The sequence below is a fragment of the Anastrepha ludens genome, chromosome 5 (genome assembly GCF_028408465.1).
Source record: "Anastrepha ludens isolate Willacy chromosome 5, idAnaLude1.1, whole genome shotgun sequence".
NCBI classification, from domain to species: Eukaryota; Metazoa; Arthropoda; class Insecta; order Diptera; family Tephritidae; genus Anastrepha; species Anastrepha ludens.
Window position 1 is genome coordinate 95,499,060 of NC_071501.1, and position 17,640 is coordinate 95,516,699.

Here is a 17,640-nt window from a genome sequence, read left to right on the forward strand (position 1 = left end):
ATCAGAATTTTATCACCATTGCTTGACATTTGTAAAAGTTACGCCATCTTGAGTAAGTCCACTAAGAATGAATTTGAATTTGCAGCAACCAGTTTGTATTAAAAATTATACATTAAAAATGGATTCAATGTTGGAAAATTCTTGAGAAACTGTTTCGGTAATGATAATCTAAAGAAAATAGCTGTTTACGAACGTAGCAGCAGGCCATCGACATCGAAACTTATGAAAAAATAACTGAATAAGAAAAAAATAACTGAACAAAAACGAAACGAATACCATCCAACAACCATCCAATTCATCTGTTATGGCTCCTTGCGATTTGTTCCGCTTGATCGAGGCAAAACCCGACATTGGGGGACGCGCTTTAACAGCCGCAAGGAATTAATGGAAATATTGAAGACGCCTCTAATGTCTTTACCAAAAATATATTAGAGTTCCAGAAATGTTTCGAGAGTCAGATAAAATGCTGTTCTAAGTGCGTTGCAGTTGATGGAAAGTACTTTGAAGTACTTTGATAATACACCTTTTGAGGAATAAACTTGTATTTTGAAAGTTCTGAATATATTCGGCGAACTTTTTGATCAAATCTAGTTTAAGTTAAGTTCTTCAATTAAAATTAAATTTGCTACTCGCACAGGCCTTGTTATAGGTTTATTAAATGCATAGCTCGCTATTTGAGTACCCTCGATAAATATTAAGCGCATCGAATAAGATTTGGGGATTCCGACTTAAGCCTGAATTTCGAAAAATTATTTGAAGGCTGGCAACTTTTTGAGCGAATCTCATATAGCCAAAAAAATGTTTATTTAACAATGGATTAATAAAATAAAATACTGAAAACAAAAATAGAAAATGTTTTTCGTTTCCGGTTTACACGCTTTTAAAGAAACGCCCAAAACCCGCCATTTCAAATCAGGTGAGGGCCTTAAATAAGGTCACATAATGTAAAAACAAAATAATTACAACTTAAAACTTGAAACTCTAGTTGGAACCTCTAAACATTCTTCAATCGGTTGAGAATTTCATATTGGGATTTGATAACCTTACGTTTGGAGGAGTTGTCTCGGAAAAAATTAATGTACATACTTTTCCCTCTGTAGAAATTGTGACCATCTTAACAAATAAGATAGAATATAAATAAACGGGTTTGTAAGGATAATATGTATGTTTGCATGCAGCACTTTAAATACCTTAAGCATACACATTAGGATGGTAAAAAAAAAAATTGTTAATGCTATCTGTTAAATTTGTGTATAGTCAAACCCATTTTTATTACAATACAATATTATTTGTTTTTTATTTAATCTAATTTTTCTTATGATAATTTCCAAATCATTGTCGGCGCGAATAAAAAATAAATTAGAAAAAAAAACAAAAAGGCGTTTGATATTTTGCGGCTATGGAGCAAATCTAGGTCGTAGCATCAAAAAAACAAAAATTTTTTTTATGTATCCCACTAAGTCGCGATAAACATTTGTAGTAACTCTTCATTTGTGGAACAACAACAAAATGCACGGCACCAATAGCAGGAGGAGCTCGCCTAAGCACTCAAAACGGAGTGTTAGCGCCAATTATAAACAAGTAAACACTTCTGGTTTGAGATTTTGAGATGGTTTCTTTCAAATAAGAAAATTATCGAGCATTTCTTATATGGAAAATATGCAATAGACCGCCAGTAAAAAAATAATTCAGAAATCAGCGCTTTTTTAGAGCCACTTGAAACTTATTCTTTATTGCATAAAAAATTTTATGGGGTATAACTCTGAAATTTTAAACATGCAAAAATTGAACGAAAAGTTTACCGAATTTTTTTTTTTTTTTTTGTTAATTTGCACAAAGTATGATTTCGTTGTGCTACCTAGTTACCTATTTATATAATCCCCGGTATAGAAGATTAATATACCATTGACAAATTTGTTTAAAGAACTATACTTACATACTTATAAATAAAATATCATCTTTGGCCAATAAACTCAATTATCTCACTTTTAGTAAAATATTTTCAAGTAAAATCAATTTTCGTTTCCATAAAACAAAATATTGGAATGAGTGGAGTGGTTATGAAAAGATGATTTTTGATGTTTCTACGACGTACCAAAAACGGAAGTTTTCGTGAAATCAAAACTGTGGCGAATCTACTTCTCAAACTTAGCCAGGAAAGGCTGAGTTGTCAGATAAAGTTATTATTTTAGTTTTGTAGCATTCCGACCCGGTCTAATGTGCATGCTATGGTGCACATAACTCTCTATGAAAAAAAAAAATATCAGTACTGTTTTCCCATTGCAATTATAAAATTTACATTTCAAGACAAAAACTGCTAACCATAAACAAAAAACTAAGGATTTTTAATTCCAACGTATAATCAGTACTCCCATATGGCTGTGAACATCGCCTGTGGCCATTGCAACAACAAAAAAGTGTTAGATCTTCATAAATCGCTGCCTTGGAGTCATCTTGCCCGAAAACTAGGTGTCAAATGAGGATCTTCTCACCCGAGGTAAGCAAAGTTCAGTTGAGATTGAGATTCACGAGCGCAAATGAAGATGGATTGGACATACTTGCAAAAAGAATGTCCCTATACCGAAATTTACAAAGCTCACCCCGTAGGGGATCGGGGAGACGAAGCCTGTAAAATGAATTCTCGACAGCTGACGACTCGCTGACATGGCCACAAATGAGGTTTAAAAGCAGGAATTTATCCCAATGGAATTTATTTGCTTCGGCACTTTGCGACCCCAGCCGGTACGCTAACAAATAATAATAATACATATTTCTTCTTATTCTTCTTCTTCTTCTTAGCGTCACTACAGCCACTTCCCTCCAACATTGCACGCGCATTTTCCTACGATCAGCTTCCACATCTTCTAGCAGTCTTTTTCTCGGGCGCCCCCTTTTTCTTTCTCCAATTGAGCGAAGATCTAGCGCCTTTCTCGTCGATCGCTCCTTTGGCATTCTATCCACATATCCCAGCCATCTAAGTCGTTGAGACTTAATAAATCTTATTATAGTTTTTTCTTAACTATGTCTTCCAGTTCGGTATTGTGCCTAATGCGCTAAGGACATTAGCTGTTTTGTCTCGTTAGCTTTCAGCGTCCATAGTTCACAGCCATATGAAACCACAGGTCGTATCAGTGCTTTATACATTTTTAATATTTTAGATCTGAGCAATTTTAGATAATATTTTTAATATATTTAATATTTCGGAAAAATATAAAGATTTGCGTTAACCCTACCATTATGATGGCACTCTCAAAAATCAAGTTTTTTTAAACAAGTACATAAATAAAATTAATTTGAAAAATATTTTTTCCTAAAAATCCCCTCAGATGTGAAAGAATATAAGCTTAAAAATCTCCAATGAGGCGTTATGATATGAACAGAGATATGCTATTTTTTCCTCCTCTAGTAGGTACGAGCCCAGGATTATGTGTCTCCTGTGGCCTAGTGCCTCACAGTTGATGATTATAGTAAGTGTTCCATAGACTCCTCTTCATCACAGCAGAACCTACATAATCTTGTACTAGGTAATCCTATTGAGTTAAATGAGTATTTATTACAGGCAAAGTGACCTGTAAGTGCTCCACAGAGTAATTTGAGGCCCTTTTTATCTAGGTTTAGAGAAGATTTCGCTCTGTTGACATTGAAGTTCAAAAACTTTTTGGAATGATTAAGGCCGCTTGTGGCATTCCAGTGTTCCCTGACTTTAGTTTGGATCCATTTTTTTGATTTCCTGTTTTATATTATTTTTGGCATACCAGTCTGCCTTCTCGTTTTCTCCTTGTCACTCATGTCCTGGTACCCAAATCAGTGAGATCTGATTATGAGAGACCAGTTTGTTGAGTGTATTGTTACTCTCTATTAGGACTTTTGACTTGAATGTGAAGCTATTCAAGGCTTTGAGAACCGTTTGGCTATCCGAAAGTATTTCAATTTTTACTTTCTTTAACCCTCTTTTGGATATGATTTCCACTGTCTCCATTATGGCGACGAGTTCCACAAGGAAAATTGTAGTATCTGTACTTAGCGTTAGGGATTTGTGTGACCGACCATTCCTACTCCTATTTCTTGGAGCGTTTTGGAACCATTTGTGTACCCTTTTTGTGAGTCATCACTTATCCATGCTGGGAACCTTGTTGAACCTTGTTCAAGATATTGAAGTGTCCAGTAAGATCTCCTGGCTTAAGTTTCTCTATCATATGAAAAAAGAGTGCTTGAATAGTAGCTTTCTGTTATATTGCTAAATGTAGCGGTGGTGATTTTAAAAGCGCTTCCATGCCAGTTGGGGTAGTTCTCATGGCCCCGGTTATGCTTAGACACACCAGCTTTTGTAGTTCACACAGTTTTGACATAGTAGTGGCTCGATTTGTTTTAACCCACCATACCAGAGCCCCATATAATAAAATGGGTCTTACCATTTGGGTGTAGATGCAAAAGGTCGTTTTAGGGTTCAGACCCCAGGATTTAGCCAAGAGTTGTTTTGATGTCCACAGGTTTGTCGTTGCCTTTTTCATTCTGAGTTGAGGTGGGCCTCCCAAGTGAGTTTTTTATCGCAGATAATTCCTAAATATTTAACCTCTTCCTTTGCAGCTGCGTCTTAAAAACAAAATAATAATAATAAGAGGTCCACATAAAAATGTGTACAAATTTTTGGAACAGACAGAAAATAGTGACATATGCGATAAAAATGGGACGCAAGTGGATTTTGCACGAAATGAAAAGGATGCGAAAATACCTTGCCAATGATTGAATAGAAGTCCAAATCTATTATAATTTGGCTAAGTTATTCAAGTTTCTTACAAAACGATCTTCCACAAAAAATCAAAAATATCTTCAGTAATAAGAAACAAGTAATTTTGGTGCCGTTGCTCTTTTAAGCTTAAATTCTTCTGTCACCTGAGAGGCTTTTTGGCAAAAATAATATTCAATAAAAGTATAATAATATTTTATTTATAAAAATTCGAGTTTTGGAGGTACTTTCAAACTGGTTGAGCTCACTATAACTCAATTTTTTCTGAAATATTTTGGTGAAGTTCTAAAATACAATACAATAATTTGTATAATCCATATGGAAAAGCAGTACCGAATGTTTGAAGAGACACCCTAATATGCTCGTTTGCAGAGTATAAAAAGCGAAATAATTATTATATGTTTAATAATTATTCAGAAGATAGTTGAACTAAAGCTTTCTTGTCAGCCTGATGTCTGAGTAACTTCATATGTTCACAACCAAAGCTAGCAATAGAAGTTTCAGTTCAAATCCAACCATGTGAAAGGTACAAAAGAAAAACATAAGCAACATACGCAGCGCAAAAAGTAAAGGTAAAGAGGAAGAAATTTAAGAAAAAATCAGTCAAGGGCTCAACAAAGAGGCAAGAATAGAACACCTTCGAATAAGTAGTAGCAAGCACTTTTGCCAGGGATGAACGTAATAAGAGCAGTGAAAGGTACAGGCCAGCCTACACATCTGTGCATGAGGTTGTTAGATGTGGTTGTTGCTTTTGCATTTACTTTGCCGCTATGCCAACAAGCGCAAAGCTCAAAAAGGTGTTGCAGTGGTGCGTGATTTAAGTGGCATGAAATCCGGTTTGAAGCAACCGCCAAAGCCGCGATTGCGGTAATGATATTCCACTCTTGACAACAAATAAACTACTAACCTCTCGCTCTCTAAACTCAAGTGAGAACGAACGTAACTAGGCGCGCCAATGTAACGGTGTACAAAGTTCAAACGCATAGCTACTACAACTACAAACCTCAACCATACCTACTCAAACAAAATTAGCACCCACACACACACACAAACATACCAGTTACATACTCGTGCATGCAAACTTAAGAAACACCCATGCGTTAATTCGTATTTGTACGCAGGTATTTTATGTATGCACTTCCAGCCACATTTTGCCATTGCCGTGTGCGCAAAGCTATTAAATACGCATTTAAAATTAATTAAGTACACAAAATCGGAAATGAATTTAAAGTTTTTGCAACAAATTAAAAACTTTTCGCTCGCTCAATAAAAGTAAAAAACTTCTAAGCGAACGCACTATTGCTACTTAAGTTGAACTTCACGTGCACACGTGTCTTTACGCCTTCTATACTTGCACAAGTATAATAAATAGAGTTTTCTGCACATCTGTGCATAGACCAAGGGCGGATGCAGTATTCGACGAAGTGGGATTAGCAAAGAGGTCGTCCTCTTTACTTTTAGATAAATTTTTATCCATAACTAAATATGAAAGTTAGTTTCCTACTTGGGCCAGTAAGTTAATTCATAAAAATTTTAATTAATGCTGTCGTTGATGCTGCAGCTGAGGAACCTTAAGCAACGCAGCTAATACTAAAGGGTGGTTAAGTTTTAAGAGCCGGTTTTGATTTTGAAGAAAAAAACGGTTCTATGCCGTTAATGTGCCGATTTATCTCATCCTTTAGCTTTTGAATTGTTGCTGGCTTATCGACGTACACGTTTTCTTTCAAATAACCCCAAAGAAAGAAGTCCAACGGTGTCAAATCACAAGATCTTGGCGGCCCATTGGCATCGCCGCGACGTGAGATTATTCGGCCATCAAATTTTTCACGGAAAAGAGCCATTGTTTCGTTAGCTGTGTGACAAGTGGCACCGTCCTGTTGAAACCACATATCGTTCACATCTATAACTTCCAATTCGGGCCATAAAAAGTTCGTTATCATCTCACGATAGCGAACACTATTCACAGTAACTGCCTGACCGGAAAAAATACGGCCCAATAATGCTCTTTGTGGGTGCATTGGTTTTTCGGCAAACACTCTTGGATTATCATTCGCCCAAATGCGGCAATTCTGCTCATTAACGAATCCACTAAGGTGAAAATGTGCCTCATCACTGAAAATGAATTTCTTCGAAAATTGGTCATTCACTGTTGCCATTTCCTGCCACCATTCTGACCATTGACGACGCTTGAATGGTCAAGAGGCTTTAGTCCTTGAGTCAATTGGACCCTGTAAGCGTGCAAATGCAAGTCTTTATGCATAATGTTCATCAACGACGAGCGTGAGAGGTGCAATTGTTGGGCACGACGATGAGTTGAGGTGGACGGCTCTTCAACCACTTTATCGCGAACAGCAGCAATATTTTCTGAAGTACGAGCTGTAAGAGCATACACTGGTATTTTCACATCTCCTGCAGACCCGGTTTGCTCAAACTTTTGCACACTTTTTACGATCATACGCACATTTAGACGATTAAATTGACCGAAAAAATCACGAAGTGCGCGATATGCATTTTGATTTGAACGCCCGTTTTCATAATAAGCCTGAATAACTTTAACGCGTTGTTCGATTATGCATTTTTCCATGGTTCAAATTGAGTTAGTCCCGAATTGAAAAATGTCAAATGAAATGCCGAAAACAGCTTGACGTTTCGGTGTGGTTCACATTGAACATCGGCCCTTAAAATTTAACCACCCTTTAGAAGAACCCATTAAACAGAAGAAACCGAAGAAGTCTGCTAAAGATATTCCAATAGATTAGAAGAAGCAAACTGGTGAAAGCTCAGAAGTGGCCGTAGAGGATGTGAAAAAGTAAGCAACTAAAAGGTCAGAAGCCAAAGTCGAGCAAATTGAATCAAATGAGGCCTGGGACACAATCGCAGAACCAAATAAATCAAAGACAAGGAGCAAGGCGCCGAAGAGCCTAAGGAAGAAAAGATTGGCTAATTATTGGAGAAGTCTGTCGAAAAGCCGGTAAAAGCAAGTGCAGCCAGTAAGCGTAAGGCAAATAACAAGGCGCCAGAATTAGAAAATTCAGTTGAAGCAAGTAAAGTGGTATTAAAAGTGGAGACTGAGGAGGAAGATGCAAAACCGAGCCCCCAAAAAAAATGTCCAAGAAGAAGCCTAATGAAAAACAAGCCAAAGGAAACCAAGCCAAGAGCAAGATCTACTAAATCACACGAACAGGAACAATTGGTGAATGGTATCATAAAAAAAGAGAAGCGTCAGCCCCGTAAACGAGGCGCTGCAAAAAATAATGCTCCCGAAAACACTGACAAGAGCGATGGTGCCAAACCGACTAAATCAAAGAAAACTGGTGCATTAGTCAATACCATCGTCACCAAACATAACAAAGAGGAGTTTAAACTGTAATCAAGTGAAGATGATGCAGAAAAGTTTAATTTAAAAATTTCCAGTTGGAATGTGGCTGGTTTGCGTTCGTGGTCAAACAAAGATGGTTAAGCCTTTTTGGATTACGAGTTACCAGACATTTTACAGGTATGCTTACAGGAAATAAAATGCACTATACCTCAGCTGCCGGAGCAGGTTGCACGCATACCTGGCTTTCATCCCTATTGGCTTTGTATGCCGGGTGGTTATGCTGGCGTTGCTATATATTGAAAAATTATGCCCACTATTGGCATTGGCAATAAAGAGTTCGATTCAGCTGAGCGTATGAGAAATTCTTTGTAATCAACTTGCATGTGACTAATTTGGGACGAAAACTGGTAAATTTGGAGGCACGTATCCGCCGGGAAAAACTCTTCCAAGAGTGCGTTGAACATTTGGATGCCATAAAGCCAGTTGTAATATGTGGCGATATGAACGTTTCACATCAGGCCATAGATCTCGCAAATCCCAAAACCAATACACGTAGTGCCGGCTTCACGCAGGAAGAACGTGACAAAATTACTGAATTGATGGCTCTCGAATTCGTCGATACATTTAGGCACTTATATTCGGATCGCACGGCTGCCTACACATAGTGGACTTACATGGCATCCACAAGTACACGTTGTCCAATCACATTGTTTTTGAAGATGTAAGAGAGGAGCTGTGCGTAAATTGGAACCCATTTTTGTACTCTTAACAATTGTTCATGTTTTGGCAACCTACTTTATATATATTTGATTGGTACTTTTATTTGTTGTAGTAATTTGTTTAAAGCATCACAAATGCATTTCTATGTCATAAATATCTATCATTCCATATTACAAGTTGCATGTATTTACCAGTTAATTGTGTGTTAGTAGCGTAATTTGTATCGTTGTAGTTGTAGACAATACTGCTGAAGCAATTTAAAAAAGGAAGAACTTTCTATTGGTAAAAGTTTTAGGTATTCTTAACATCTGTCATTTCATAAACCATAAATGCAAAATTTAATAAAAAAAAGATTTTTGTTTTTGTAGACTTGACTATAATAAGGATGGTTTCATATGTAGAAGTCCACGCAAGTGGGGAAAGTTACTGATCGCTATTCATTCGTATGCTGATGATATTGACGTCATCGGCCTTAACAACCGCGTTGTTAGTTCTCCCTTTTTCAAACTGGATAAAGAAGCAAAGCGAATAAGTCTGGTGGTGAACGAGTCCAAAACGAAGTACCTCGCGTATGGGCACCCACGTCACTGGTGACAGTTATGATTTCGAGGTTGTAAAAGACTTCGTCTATTTAGGAACCAGCATTAACACCGATAACAATGTCAGACTTGAAACCCAACGTAGAATCTCTCTTGCCAACAACTGGTACTTTGGACTAAGTTGGCAATTGGTTAGTTAAGTCCTCTCTCGACGAACAAAACTAACAGTCTAATTAGTACAATTTCTTCAAAGATGAGTAGCTTACATGTTTGTAAGGGTATCGCCATGTCATTACCTATGTACTCATCAGACAATTTAGTGCCGAGTCTCGCTAGTTCATCGGCTCTACAGTTACCCTCTATGTCGTGATGGCCAAGAGCCCATGTTACCTTTAGGTGAAATGACTCAGTCATCTCGTTAAGAGATGTGTGGCATTTCATGGCTACCTCGGAGGCTGTCGACTATTTTGTGAGGGATTTTATCGCCGCTTTGCTATCAGTGAAAATGTAGATATCATTTCCGGATATCGCATCACACTGTATCAGCGTCGTGGCTTTCATTATTGCCATCAGTTCAGACTGAAACACACTACAGTAGTCGGGGGGCCGAAAACTTAAGGAGATCGCCAGATGTTCGGAGTATACACCTCCGCCACCACTGCCCTCGAGCTTAGAGCCCTCTGTGTATACATGGATGGACCCGCCCTGTCTCACAGCGTCCCGTTTCCACTCTTCCCTTGAGGGTAGGAGGGTCGTAAACGCTGTAATGGCAAGTATAGGCGGAAGTGCATAATCAACCAGTCCCGGAAGTCCCAAAGTGCAAGGCAGGATTTTACTGTGACCATAATCCGTGTTAATAGAGTGTTCAGCTTTATTGCTGCAGTGCGTGCGTTATAACGGGTGGTTAAATTTCAAGGGCCGATGTTGCATATGAACCACACCTAAACGTCAAGCTTTTCCTGCATTTCATTTGGCATTTTTTAATTTCAGACTAATTCAACCTAAACCATGGAAAGACATATAATCGAGCAACGCGTTAGAGTTATTCAGGCTTATTATGAAAATGGGCGTTCGAATTTCGATGAAAATCATCTTCAGTGATGAGGCACATTTTCACCTCAGTGGATTCGTCAACAAGCAGAATTGCCGCATTTAGGCGAATGATAATCCAAGAGTGATTGCCGAAAAACCAATGCACCCTTACAAAGAGCTACTGTTTGGTGCGGTTTATGGGCCGGCGGCATCATTGGATCGTATTTTTTCCAAAATGGGGCCGGTCACTCAATTACTGTGAATAGTGTTCACTTTCGTGAGATGATAACGAACTTTTTATGGCCCGAATTGGAAGATATGGATGTGGACGATATGTGGTTTCAACAGGACGGTGCCACTTGTCACACAGCTAACGAAACAATGGCTCTTTTGCGCGAAAAATTTGATGGCCGAATAATCTCACGTCGCGGCGATGTCAATTGACCGCCAAGATCATGTGATTTGACACCGTTGCACTTTTTTCTTTGGGATTAGTTGAAAGAAAAGGTGTGCGTCGATAAGCCAGCAACAATTCAAGAGCTAATGGATGAGATAATTCGGCACATTAACGGCATGGAACCTCAATTAGGCCTCAGCGTCAATGAAAGTGTGGACCATCGGATGGAGGTGTGCCGCCAAGGCCACGGCGGTCATTTGGCCAATATTTTGTTTTATACGTAGTTGAGCTATACCAATATTATCTTAATAAATAGAAATGATAATAATTTTCTAAACAAATTGTATTTTATTCAAAATCAATACCGGCCCTTGAAACTTAACCTCCCTTTATGTTGCCTGCAAATGTACCAGAAGAAAGTTTAATGTCGCATAAAATGCTTTCAATGGTGTGGTTGACATCGCGCCGGTTATTAGAATAGATCCTCGTCTTTGAACCTTGTCAAGTTTTTTGATGTTCACACCCTTCTCAAGGGCTATTTAGACATAATAAGATAATAAACAAAAATAAGTTTTCCACAAGATGGGGCAAAATTAAACATTCAACTTTGTCTCTGAAGAACTTTTTTACTAAATAAAAACATTATTTTGAGTGATGGAAATGTTTATTTGTGCGCAGAAACCAAAATATAATAACAACCCTCGTGTTCCAACATCCCATAATAGCGAACTCAATTGACCGTATATGATATGGCGGTTATTTTCATCGAAAAGAAAAATATTGCAGTTGTTGTTGTTGTTGTTGATGTAGCACCATAAACATTCCCCGTACTTATTGTATATACGGATTTAAATTCAGGTCGTTTTGGTAACGTAGAACCGACTGCCGTGGAAACGAAAATATTGTATTATAACCACTTCCCCGCAATAAAGTTTACACCACAGAAATATTAACTGGGTACTTTACATTTTAACTTAACATTTTGCTGTTAAAATTTAACTTTTCATAAACCCTCCGTTGACGTGCCACTGCAGTAAACATATCCAAATATATTTATAAATATGTATAACCGTTTGTGTATATGTGTGAGTGTACATGTATGCGCAGCCATCTATAGTGTTCGTTTATCTTAAGTCAACGCTTTTAGTTGGCTAAACAGCGGAAGGTAAACTCAAACTTTTTACAACCACCATCAAATTGAAAATCCACACACCACATACACACATACACACACACTAAATAAATTAGCTAAACTCGCACGAACTTTTCCGCCAACAATCGACAAATGATTCAAGTTAGAGCAAGTGGGAACTTTTATGCGTATTTTATATTCAACTCCAGAGTTGCAGAGTTTGGATACTTTTAGCGAAGCGCGCAAAAAATGCAACAAATGGAAATTCAATTAAAACGGATATGCGTTGATTACTTAAATAAACTTTAATACTCTAAAAGGTATTAAAAACTAAAGCAAAAGGAAGCAAGCAGTAGTGGGTTAATAAAGTTAGGAATGAAGGGGCAAGTTTCGCTCATATTTATTTCAATGATATTTCAAAGATCACTGCACTGTTAAAATTGTTTCATACTTCACAAAATATTATAAAGGGTCTTTCAAAAGATAATATATGAAAAGAAATTAGATTGAACTCTTAACAATTATACAATATGTGGAAACGAAAGTATTTAAATGCCAACCCCGCGTCTACAGGTGAAATCCGCCAAACAGTCAATTCGTGAAAAAGGTACCATCTTGGAAATATTCACTACCGACATCTAGCAGTCACTTGTGAAAGACCCTTTATAATTTGACTAACCCTTTAAACCATTTTTCGCTTATGAACTACTAATTTCATCTGACTTTTTTGCATTCACAAAAGAGAGAAGTCAGTAACAGCGATGTGGGTATTCTCAAAACTAGTTAAAAAGAATTAGCGGTAATTTTAAGATTAGTACACTTCCAAATAGATTTAGCTGAAAACCGCGCAGACTATTTCCTGGCACTTGTGGGCCATTCGTTTTCATTTAGACCCATCGCCGGAAGCTCTAAACGATAAGTGAGTTTAACCATCATCGGTCCAATGGCGCCATATAAGCGGAATGACACTTCTATTTACGGGATTCAATGTCACCGAAAACCATTTTATTATTTTTATTGACGTAAAATGGTTACAAATTTAATATTCAAAATATTGTCCATCGCTTACTACTACTTTTTCCCATCTTTCTGGCAATTCACGGATTCCCTTTGTGAAAAATTCGGTCGGTTTTGCCGCAATCCACGAATCGATCAATTTTTTGACTTCATCGTAATTACGGAAGTGCTGGTCAGCCAGGCCATGTTGCATCGATCGGAAGAGATAGTAATCGGATGGCGCAAGGTCTGGACTATACGGCGCACACACGGCAAAATGAGGGCTTTAGGAGGTCAAAAAGCGATTTATCAACTTGAAGATAAAGTCTAAATTAGTTTATATTTTTCGAGTCTGATAGTCGTTCCATCACAAAGCGAATAATTTACCTTTAATATGTTTACAATAAAGGAGTGGGAGGGCCCGGCAGAGAAGCGAAATGATTGTACGTTTAATTTGCTTTCTACCGTCGAATGAACAATACGCATTGTTTCCTTCGCCTCGTGTTTAAATATCAACAGTAGTCAATAACATGGAATCTACAGGTATGTACATTTTATTAATACAATAAAATTAAAAATAATGTAATCGTAAGTATTTAAATATTATATTGCATGTCTAGTTAAATTTCCTTTTATAATTCATGTTTACTTAGACTTACAAAAAAAGTTCCGCTAAGTACCGTTTTCTGTCTTCGATATTTGCAGTTAACAGTTAGTTGGCCGTTATTATTGTGAATTTTGAGAACTCAAACGAACTCATTGTGACACTATCTTCTTTTATTTACAGGTAGTCGGAGTGATCAAAGTCACTCGAAAATACATGTTAGAAAAATGGATCTGATTTTAGTGCTACAAAATGAAAACTTTTATAAATTATCATCGTCTAAGTGTGTGGAACGATTAACTAGTTACATATTGGACAATCATAGCATTTTTGAACAATCAGAAGACAGTGCGTTACGAATAAAATGTGTTCTCAAAGTGTTTGTTTTGAAACTTTTGAAAAAATGAAAGAACTCGAATTGGAAGATTAAGAGATTCACCAAGTACAATTCAGCATGGTTAAAAAACGACTTGGAGTTACCAGCAGTGAAAACTGTGAGCAACGTTTCAAACATAAAAAGTGTTAAAGGCAGACCATCAAAATCTTTCGAAGAGGGCTCTGTACGAACAAAAAGAAGACGTGTTCAACCAATTGTTGCTAAAATAACTCCAGACGTATTGTGTGCTGCCGCTGAAGGTAGTCTAACAAAATCTGGGAAAAGAACAGCTGCACGAATGGTGAACCTGGCATTGACCACCAGCCCACGCAGATACAAACGCATAAAACAAATTCATGATACACCAAAGACTTCTGGTATCACACCCTATTCCCCTGAGGAGGCTTTAGCGTTCATCATTGACTCTGATATGGGTAAAGAAGATTACATTCACATGCAAAGAGGGGCGAAATCTCGGGGTGCCAATATATATCCTGCATACAATGTTATAGCGCATACAAAGAAACAGTGCTACCCTGACAATATAAAAATATCAGAAACAGAAGTCCAAATCCCCGTCCAAGATGTTCTTGACCACACGGTACGCAGACTTGCAGATGTACAGCAGGATGTACTTCTTACACACCACGATCACGAAGAGAACGCACCCATTGAAGTGGTGTACAAATGGGGTCTTGACGGGAGTGGCGGTCATTCCATATACAAACAATGTTTTGTAAACAACTCATTATATGGTGACACTAACATTATTTTGTGTACTAATGTGCCATTACAAATGTCAGAGAACACAACAAGGAATGGGAAACAGATTATATGGCAAAACCCTAGTCCTTCCTCCTCAAGATATAGCCACATTATTCGATTACAAATTGAGAAAGAGACAAAAGAATCTGTGAAGCTGCATTACGACGAAATTGAAGAGCAAATATAGAGGTTAAAGGTTACGAAATTAACTTTTGACGACAAAACATATACTTTCAAACATTATCCTGTATGTACAATGATGGATGGCAAGACTTGCAACGTTTTAACTGACACATCATCAACGCAAGCTTGCAACATATGTAAAGCATCACCCATTGAGCTAAACAACATAGATTTGCTTTTGAGAAAACAATATTCCAAGGCTCCGTTCAAGTTTGGTATATCTGTGATCCATTCGTACTTAAGGTGTTACGAGTATCTACTCCACATCTCGTATAAAATAGAGTTGCAGCAATGGCAAGCCAGGGGCACAGCAGCCAAAGAGAATATTAAAAAAAGAAAAAACGAGATAACTGAAAAGTTCTACAAAGAAATGGGATTGGTGGTGGATCAACCGAAACAAGGAGGGGGGAATTCCAATGACGGAAATACGGCCAGGAAATTTTTTGCTGAGCCTACCAAATCGTCTAATATAACAGGTATAGATACGGAAATCATCAAAAGATTCGCCAACACCCTAAGCGTATTATCATGCGGATTCAACGTAAATCCCGAAAAATTCAAAAATTACAGTATTGAAACTGCAAAACTTTGCATTGATAGGTATGGCTGGTACAAGATGAGTGCTTCTGTCCACAAACTCCTGATACATGGAGCAGATATTATTAAGGAGCTGCCACTACCTGTAGGTTTATTCTCCGAAGATGTATTGGAGACCAGCCAAAAGGAATTTAAAAGCGTACGGCTTTTCCATACTAGAAAGACCTCCAGGATCGACACCAATACCGACATTGCGCACTGGATGCTTATAGCTTCCGATCCTATAATTGCATCGAAGAGGAGGAGCCACTATAAAAGAAGGAAACCATTTGCTAAGGAGGTTTTAGAAATGTTGGAAAATCCTTCAATAGAAAACGTCATCAATAAAGATGATGATGACGAAAACGAAGATGATGGCCAAGAACATGAAGATGATGATGAAGCATCCTGATTATTAATCATTATAAACTATAGATATACCTAAATAAGGACCCAACTTATATAGTATTGTATCATGTATAGGTATTGAAATATACTTACTTTTTTTCCTTTCCTAAATAAATATTTTTTATTTCTGTTAACTGTTTTACTCCTATCACTTTTCCTTTTTAGTTATGTAGGTAAGTTTGTATAGGTTAGAAGTTAGGTACTTACAAGTATTTTTAAGTTCAAACACAATTAAGAAAATGTATATTAGTAGTTAATGTACATAAATAATACGACACACACACCAACAACGTGCAAAAACAACATAATAAAAGTGATTTGGGTAATAGGTACAGGCTTCCCGAGTACCCATTCATTCTTGTTTATCATTATTTTTCATAACGTATTGGTTAGGAACCCTAAAAAGTGCAAATTAATAATTTTTTTCAAATTTGTAGTTTTTGACCTCCTAAACTCCTCATTTTGCCGTGTGTGCGGCGGGTGGGGTAGGACATCCCATTTGAGCGTTTCTAAGTATGTTTTGACCACTTGTGCAACATGTGGCCGAGCATTGTCATGTTGCAAAATAACTTTGTCGTGTCTATCGGCGTATTGCGGCCGTTTTTCTCGCAGTGCTCGGCTCAAACGCATCAATTGTCGTCGGTAGACATCCCCCGTAATCGTTTCATTCGGTTTCAGTAGCTCATAATACACAACACCCAGCTGGTCCCACCAGATACACAGCATAACCTTCAGGCCATGAATATTCTGCGCCGACGTCGATGTTGAAGCATGGCCAGGGTATCCATACGTTGCCCGACGTTTTGGATTGTCGTAATGGACCCACTTTTCATCGCCAGTCACAATTCGATGCAAAAAACCCTTTCTTTTGTGCCGTTGAAGCAGTTGTTCGCATGCCATAAAACGGCGTTCAACGTCTCTTGGCTTCAATTCATACGGCACCCAATGGCCTACCTTTCGGATCATTCCCATGGCTTTTAAACGTTTGGAAATGGTTGATTGATCAACTCCCAAAGTTTTTGCAACCTCTTCTTGCGTTTGAGCCGGATCTTGATCGAGCAATTCCTCCAATTCGGTATCCATGAACTTTGGCGGCGCACCCTCGCGTTCTTCGTCTTCCAAGCCAAAATCACCACTTTTAAAGCGTGCAAACCACTTCTGGCACGTTCGCTCAGATAGAGCATGCTCACCATAAACTTCCACCAAGATACGATGACTTTCGGCTGCTTTTTTCTTCATATTAAAATAATGAAGAAGAATTCCCCGCAAAAACACATTATTTGGCACGAAATTCGACATTTTCAAGTGTGGTAAAAATATTGTTGTTTACGCTTCAAATAAAAAACTTATACTGACGTTTGTGCCTTACGACAGTAGCTCTCCAATGAATGTTTGGAAATGTGGATCGATGGAATAATAATCAAGTTACACCATCTGTTGTAAAACCGCACGAACTTATTCATAGTCCTATTATTATTACGAAAACTCTTTTTTTGGGGCCTTGAAGTATGTACTACTAATTCTTACATTCCATATAAATCCGTTCAAAAAGAAAAGGACGAAAAACCACTTTCACATTACGAATTTATAAGAGAACTAAATAGTTCATCAGTTAGTTTCATATTGTTAAAAAAAAAATCCCGAGGACGCGCTAATACTGCGCGAAGTTTACAGAGATTAGCTAGTGAGTTCCTCATCATTCGCAGTAGAGCTAAAAGAGACTGCGTATTTAGTATGCTCGAAGCGAAAGGTTTTAGGGGGAAGTCGGGAAACTAAATTTTATGACGATACTTGCACCAATTAACCAGGGATGCATATTGGAGAGTGATTCGAAAAGTACTATACT

The 17,640-nt window shown here is 37.7% G+C and overlaps 1 pseudogene; it reads left to right on the forward strand.

Annotated features, from left to right (window-relative positions):
• The first annotated feature begins 852 nt into the window (after nt 1-852).
• On the forward strand, nt 853-15,798 carry LOC128864813 (recombination repair protein 1-like; annotated as a pseudogene).
• Nucleotides 15,799-17,640: the final 1,842 nt, after the last annotated feature.